Source organism: Gobio gobio (assembly GCF_949357685.1).
Source record: "Gobio gobio genome assembly, chromosome: 5".
Classification (NCBI taxonomy): Eukaryota; Metazoa; Chordata; class Actinopteri; order Cypriniformes; family Gobionidae; genus Gobio; species Gobio gobio.
Window position 1 is genome coordinate 56,399,387 of NC_137101.1, and position 8,409 is coordinate 56,407,795.

Here is an 8,409-nt window from a genome sequence, read left to right on the forward strand (position 1 = left end):
GTTCAACAAACAAGTTGTAAAGTTACTTGCATTGTATACACAATATTCACTGTTTTGTTTAGTTTCACCAACGAAAATAGTTCCAAACAAAGAATGAGAGTTGTAATTGGCAACATTTTCATTAGAATATCTAATATTTCATTGAAATATTAGATATATAATTTATTTTCTCATTTGTTGTGTCTTCCAAAATGTCTGATTTACATGCTTTAAGTGCTTTTAAGTTGCTCTGATGTCCACTACAGTGGACGTATGAAATCGAGGTCCTGTTTAGTAACATAAGTAAGTTTAGTAAGTCATATTCTGATTTTGAAACCCCATCATAATTTTCTGAGATATTGATTTACAACTAATTATTAGAAAATTAGATTTACATGATAATTGCAAAATATTGCAAAATATAATCAAATTTCCATAAGACTGTAAAATTTGATCATTCAGTCAGTGCCAGTCATATTTAGAGACAGAAGAGGGAGTGGTCATGGTGAAACCTCCAAAATGGTATCTCTGAAAATCCCCGAATGTACTCTTTACAGGACACCCAGACTTAAAAATATGACGCGTATGGTGTCAGAAAGAAACCCCAGCTAAAACATAATATCCACTACAGTTAACAAAATGCTATGCTTGGGTCTCAGGGGGATATTTTGTTTTCTTTTTGCATTAAAAGCATTAATTATTATATATACGCATGTAATATAATGTGTATTTCCATCACAGGTTTGGTCTTAAATTTCAGATAAGGTGGCATTAAAAAGGTCTTAAAAATTCTTAAATTTAACTTGTTCATATCTGTAGACACCCTGTTAACACTCCAGAAATTTACTTCAGCATATGATGTATAGCTTAATTATCCACAATTTAGAATACAGTATTAAAAAAATTGTTATATCATGTAATCATGCACAAACTGAATTTGACTTGACTTTAAGCACATTATTGGGACCATCTCTGAGGAAAGCTAGGTGAGATTTTGATACAGCAAGAGAGAAGACATGACATGGTTTTCATTTATTTGGCAAAAAAAGGAGAATGTACTGCTATCTCTACAGTGCCTTTTTAGCACACAAAGATTGAACTTGAAGCAAACAAAGATTAAACTGAAGAATTAACTTGCATTTATTAAACTGCCAATTTCAGTGTAGCTTTAAGCCTTGTTTATACTCTGCGCGTCCGTACGAACGCGAGGCATAGTTGCCAAGTCCGCATATAACAAGCGACTTTGGGCTTCTTTTTTTGGCAAGTCACGTTAAAAAAATCATGAGTCGCAGGTTGCGTTTTTTTGGGCTTATTAAAAAAAATGTGGTTGCTTGTTAGGAAAATATAATAAGCAACTTCGTTTCTTTACATTTATGGTCGCTGTTTTGTCCAATACATTGACTGACACTGTCTTCAGCCATTCAGTGCAACGATACAAGTGCTGTAGTAATCCGTCCTCATATATCCCGCCTCCTTCTCCCCTTCATTGAAGTAAAATCGCGTTCAACGTGCAGGTATGTGTGACGTAATGCACGTAATGATAGTTAGTAGATGTAAATAGACACATTTTTACAAACAATGCCACCAGCAGAGATGTACAGAGATGGAGAGGAAACGGGGAGGAGAGGCACCTAATTTAATTAAAAAATATATTTTTGTAACACTTTTTCCATCTCCAAACCTCTTCTGTTCACAGCTGATCGGAGGATATTGAGTGTCCTTTATTGCAATTTGATGATTTTTGTAAAATCATATCTGTTTTTGCTTTTCAAACTCCGAGAGGTTTCAGTTTAATATGTTGCAGGCTCATTTATTGATAAAAAATAATTTATTATAAATAATATTGATGATAACAAATCATATAATAATATTGGGTTTGTTTTTGAAGCTGTGGTTACTTATTTGTCTCGCGAGAGTTGGCAACACTGACGCGAGGGTGCGCGCGGCAAAAATGACGTCAACGCGGAGTGGGTGGTAGTTGAATGCGCGAGATCCCATTTCGCTTGGTGGTGTACACATCAAATTTTGCGGGCGGCTCCGCAACCGAAGAAGCATCAAATCCAGGCGAAATTCCAGGCAAATCTGGCAGAGCATGACGTCTCATCATGACGTCACCCAGTCTGCGCGTCGAGTATAAACACCTCCCCTACCAGACAAGGCGCGAGAGAGAGAGAGAGAGAGAGAGAGAGAGAGAGAGAGAGAGAGAGAGAGAGAGAGAGAGAGAGAGAGAGAGACGAGGAAAACAAACAAGCATGCAAATTGAAATTATTGCGGCCGGAAAAATTATCGAGCTAATTTTTTTTATCGTTTGATTAATTGACTATCGCGACAGGCCTAGTTGTCGTTGACTTTTAATTATATCAAATGCTGTGAGAAAAGGCTGACAAAATACTGACAAAGAGAAAGATAAAATACACAACATATTTAAATCTGTATCTGAATAAATAAAATGAATGCCATAAAATCATGATTTCATGGCCAGGATCTGTTAGTTGACAAATGAAAAATCACAAACATGACACTTGGTAATAAAATAATTGAATAAATACAATTTATTGATATGTAAATTAATTTTATCTCAAACAGGATGCGGAAAGCACTGCACTGGCTTCAGCCTAGCCCTTCAGATACAAAGCAATTTGCACGTCGCTGGCAAGAGCAAAGTAGGCGGCGTTTTCAAAACTTTTAGCAGGAGATCTATATGTTTAGTCATTTGATTGTTGTTCCACCTTTTGGTCAGCAGCAAATATGTATCTGTCCCATGCTAAGAAGCAAGAGACAGCATTAGCCCTGCTAGTAAGAAGAAGAAGAAGAAGAAGAAGAAGAAGAAGAAGAAGGAGAAGGAGAGCAGCAAGTAAGAGGGTGATTCTCCAACTATGGTACTTTTTCTGTCCTTGACAGATATAAAAAAAACTAAAAAACATTTCCACTTTTTTTTTTTTTTCCACACTTACTACATGTGTAGGGGAACAATATATAAAAAAAAATCATTGTTCAATTTTGTTGTTTTATATAAAATAGGAGGCATTTTATATGCATTTTTTACTATTTTGCCTCTGTCCCTAGGCCAGACTTTGGGTCTTCAACCTTATCTCACTTCAAATCTAATACTGATATAATTTTAAATTCAAACAGAAACTATGCATTATAACCCAGTTCATTCAAATCTAATGTATTTTTTTATATTTCTTTTCAATTTGATATATTTTAAACATGTTGAACACTTGTCCCTTGGGTTCACTGTCATTTCCACACCTCTGCATTAAATGCAATCCCAGGCTCAGTGTTCTAGATTTGTATACTCAGTAACTAAAGTAACTGACACTCCAGAGGAAACCACATGGCTGAATGAAAGAATGGTCCCAGCAGAGGTTAATAAATTGGAGATATAAGGTAAATATGAGATATATCAAGGTAAATATGAGAAATACTGCGAGTATGTTTATTGTATGTCATTTCTGAACCGCTCATAATTCATTCTGACGGAAACTTTTCTGGATTTTTAAAATTTCATCAGGTGATATTTGAGATTATTTAATGCTAACTCTAAAACTAACACTAACAGGCTAGTCAAACATGAGATATTAGAGGGAAAGGGGCAAAATGTCATTTCCACAACCGTCTTTTCCACATCTGTCTCCATGGAATTGATAAAGACAGGTTGGCTTGGCAAGGACATTGTCTGTGCTTAAAAGCAAAGTAGTTTGCCTGTAGTACTAAAAATATAGTGTAAACACATAAACTTTACATATAATGTCATAGAGATTTTTTTAAATTAAGATATTTTATTGTTTACAACAAATCTGACATAGTCTCTCTGTTGTTCTTTAAGATGGCACCCAAAACATCAGCAGAGAAGTCCAGACTATTCAGGGAAAGACTAAAATCTGATCCAATTAAATATGCTGAGTTTCAAAGGAATTTGGCATATTTTAAACATGTTGAACACTTGCCCCTTGGGTTCACCTGTTCATTTGTGAGTGAACCTTGGCCCATATACACTGCTCTGGTTCAGGGAGTGGTGAAACGTTTAACATTTTCACTGAAATTATAATTTAGATTTTTTTATGAAAACATGAGGATTGTGTTTATGATTTTGTTTTTGTTTCAAATCATTTGTGACACATGGAATGAGATATCTTTTTTATTACTACTGCTGTTAGGCCAGTTGTTCATCAATACACTATCCCTGTTTGGAAAAAAAAATAAGAATAAACTTCAAACTTGAATTTGAGATTCATTTTGTCCTACACATTGAGGTCATGACTCACTTTTGCATTTCCATCATTTATAATTCTACTACAGGTTTTATATCTGAAATGTTATTTTCACCATAACCCGCATTTCCCTTTTCATTTCCACAACCACAAATATTTTTTGGTAAAACATGAAAAAAAAAAAAAGTTAAGGTAATGATGGTGGTGGTGTGGTTTATTTAGCAGTTAAGGGTAAAGTATATGTATACGAGTTGAAAAATATCAGATTTGAAAATGTCAGAAATATGAATGAAAGGTTTCAGTGGCTTAGTGTTCAGCTTTTTTTGGTGTTAACTTTGTAAAATCTTAACAGTTGCATTTCAGAGAAATAAATCAATTTACAATTTGGAAAGATGCAAGTGTTATGTGTAACCCAATATATTTATAACTACAAATATTTCAAAATTTTTGGTTGAAAACATGTTTTTGTTCGGTTATGGAAATGACAACTTATTTTGCGATGTCTGTAAAAAAAGTAAAAAAATACATATTATTTCATAAAAATCAGCACAGCCAACTTCAGGGCAGGTATCTAAGCATACTGGGGAAACAAATTATGCCAGTAATATTTTAATTAAAAATGTTTCATTTTCTGAAAATGTCCAGGTCCAAAAAGTACCATAGTTGGAGAATCACCCAAGAAGAGGCTGTGGGTACATGAAACCCTCAGGTCCAGGGAACAGTTTGGGGAATTCAGGCTCATAAGATCCAACGCGGCAAGTTTTAGCTACAAAATGAGTACCCCTGACCGCAATACAAATGTGACTGAGTCAGAAGATGAAGCACCATAAAAGTTTAAGCCAACCTGTCCCTGAAACAACCTGTCCCCACCACCAGCTGTGTCAAAAGAGAAACCCATGCAGCAAATGCAGATGTAAAAAGGTGAACATTAATTTATTTGTACCGTTTTTATTTCTACAATATTTCAATATTATATAGTTTTATAGTAGGAGGTTTCAAAGACTTGGCAAATTCATTTTTCCGAAGTTTGTAGGTACAGACATCGCTGTGGACGCGTTCTTGGCAGTTTTTCTGAGGCTTTTATCTGTCAGTTATTCAAATAAATAGAGTAGGCATAAAAGAGAACCCTTCTTTTGATTGACTTGAAACTATATGCATAAATTCATGTTAAATAAAAAGGACATTCCATCACAAGCTCCATTACGAATGTAACAGGGTCAGAAAGACAAGCATGTCGAGGCTTAATGTCGAGCTCTGGTTGTTGTAGCAATGATCAGATCCCAAAAGCAGGTAATTTGTAACTAATAAGCACAGTCTCTGTGCTGTGATGGGGATTAAATCATAACTGAATTTGTACATTTGCCACTCCCAATCATTTTCTTTAACATATGGTCCTGGCCTTTGGGCTTCATAATGCTCCAGCAGCTTTCCAACACCTTATGAACACATTTCTAACAGGAATTTGCCTCTGTTCTGTTAAAGGCCCGATATACTCATGGCGAAGTTCTTTCATTTTTCGCTTAAGGTTAAAACAAAGTTCGTGATATGCTGTTAGAGAACATCTGACGCTGCCCACACTGCTGAGAGCAGCGTTTGATGAGTATGTAAATATGTGTTAATTAACAAGCAGCAAAATTAAGAAAACTGCAAGCATTTTTAAAAATAAAGGATAAGAAAAGTGTTTGATCATTGTGGGTATTTTTGCACAAGCTCTGCAATTCGGCACTCTAGTGAAGTCATTTCACGTTTATTTATATATCACTTCATACAATAGATTGTTTAAAATCAAGCAGATTTACCATATTAAACATGAAAAACCGTTTCAGTGTCTTGTTTCATTAGAGTTAAAAGTAAAATAAAGCATCTTTCCAGTGTGTTCAAGTTTTCACTCCGGGACTGAACAAGAGAAACAGGAAAAAACTTCAAATGAAGTTCGTTTTGGCCTGATTTTGTTCAAAATGACATCACATCAGTTCATTCTTCAATTTCGCTTGAAGTACATCAGGGCCCGTAAAACAGTAGATTTATATTGATTTTTAGTGGTGAGGATGTTATGTATAGTGATCATTTTTGTAATATTGTTTTGTTTTTCTCTTGTTTTGTTCTGCCGCTCTCTCTCGCATTTGCTTTTGGGTTTTGCTGATTGGGAAATTGTAATTCCACCTGCGATTGGACCGTTATGACGATACTCGGTGTATAACACCTCTTTCAGTTAGCAGTATTGTGAAGAGCAGGAGTTCTCAACTCTGGTCCTCAAGGTCATCTGCAGGGTTTAGCTCCAACATTGATCAAACTCAGAGATCTATAGCTTTCTAGTAATTCTGAAGACCTTGATTAGCTTATTGATATGTGTTTGAATAGAGTTGGAGTAGGGCTGTAACGATTTGACCAAAAATAAAAATCTCGATTAATTGAACATTTTACCTCGATTACGATTATTGAACGATAATTTAGCTCTTCTTTTTTTTCCATCTATGCTATAACGGTTGAGTTTCTAAGCTACTTTAGTGATAAATCACAGGAAAACGTTGACAATGACTTTCTGCGCTCCTCTCTGTGCGCAATCTTCACATGATGTGCAAGCTACTGTCTGTCTGAGTGTTCGTGTTTCACAACAATCAGGCATTAGTTCAACATAATACACATCTGATGGTCTAAAATCGCTTCAATGTTCAAACTGGCAGGCCTTAAAACACATACAACTGACAAAGCTTTGTGAGGACGCAAGTGAAAGTGATCTGGCGCGCGTTGTCAGAGACACGACACGGCTTGGCACTCTGTCTCACAGAAAAAAAGCTCATGGGCACTGAACGGAGAAGTTTTCCACAACGTTCTTGAATATTGCACAATCGCTTTAATGTTCAAACTGGCCAGCCTTTAAACTCATTTATTTGACAAACTTTATGAGGATGTAAGTGAAAGTGATCTGGCTTCAGGGCACACGTGCCGTCTGTGTGTGTGTATCAGCGCATATAAGAACGGCGATTAACTTACCTGTATAAACTGTGTAAAACATGCAATTAACATAGAAATTGTGAGCATCTATAAACAATGATAACTGCTCCTGGATCTTTCCGTGTGCCTGCAAACTGCACTTGTGACTGACGGGGCGGAGACAAAAAACTGAAATAACCGACATGGGAAAATTACGTCGGTTAGAGTTTCTAAATTTCGGTTTCGATTAGTTTTCGGTTAATCGTCCAGCCCTAGGTTTGAGGTAAACTCTGCAGAAAATTGGAGTTGAGAACCCCTGGTAAAGAGATTATTAGATTACATGTAACACCTCTTTCAGTAGCATAGTGGGTATAAGATAGGGATGTCCAATCCTGCTTCTGGAGGGCCACCGTCTTGCAAAGTTAAGCTCCAACCTCAAATAAACAGCTAACCAATGTATTCAGGCAACTTCAGAAACTTCTGGCAGGTGTATAAGGGCAACAGTGGACCTCCAGGAGAAGGTTTGGACACCGATGTTATAGAATCTAGCAAATGTTGTTGCATTACATATCGAAATGTTTTGTTGTCTGTTGCTTTGTGCAATTAAACTGTGGTTAACTTTTTTGTGGGTTTTTTTTTTTTTCACTTTAGACCTAATGGCGCTGAAAGCGGAGAGGGAAATACTCAAAGCAGAGAAAGATCAATATGAGAATCTTCATGATTTTATACCTGGAGAAAAATCTTTTAAATGCTCACAGACTGAAAAGACTTCCAAACAAAAAAACTTTAAAAGACAGAAATAAGAAGTTATTTCACTTGCATTCAGTGTGGAAAGAGTTTCAATCAACAAGAAAACCTTAAAGTCCACATGAGAAGTCACACTGGAGAGAAGCCTAATGGATCCCCTCAGTGTGGAAAGAGTTTCAATCAAGATGGAAGCCTTAAAGTTCAAATGAGAGTTAACGCTGGAAAGAGTCCATTCACCTGCCAACACTGTGGAAACAGTTTCACTCATAAAGGAAGTCTCAACAGGCACATGAGAATTCACACTGGAGAGAAGCTTTTCCCATGCCCTCAGTGTGGAAAGAGATTCAGTCGGTATGGAAACCTTAAAGTCCACATGAGAGTTCACACTGGAGGGAAGCCTTTCACATGCCCTCAGTGTGGAAAGAGTTTTGATCAACAAGGAAGCCTAATAGTCCACATGAAAGTTCACACCGGAGAGAAGCCTTACACATGCCAACAGTGTGGAAGAAGTTTCAACAGAAAAGGAAACCTT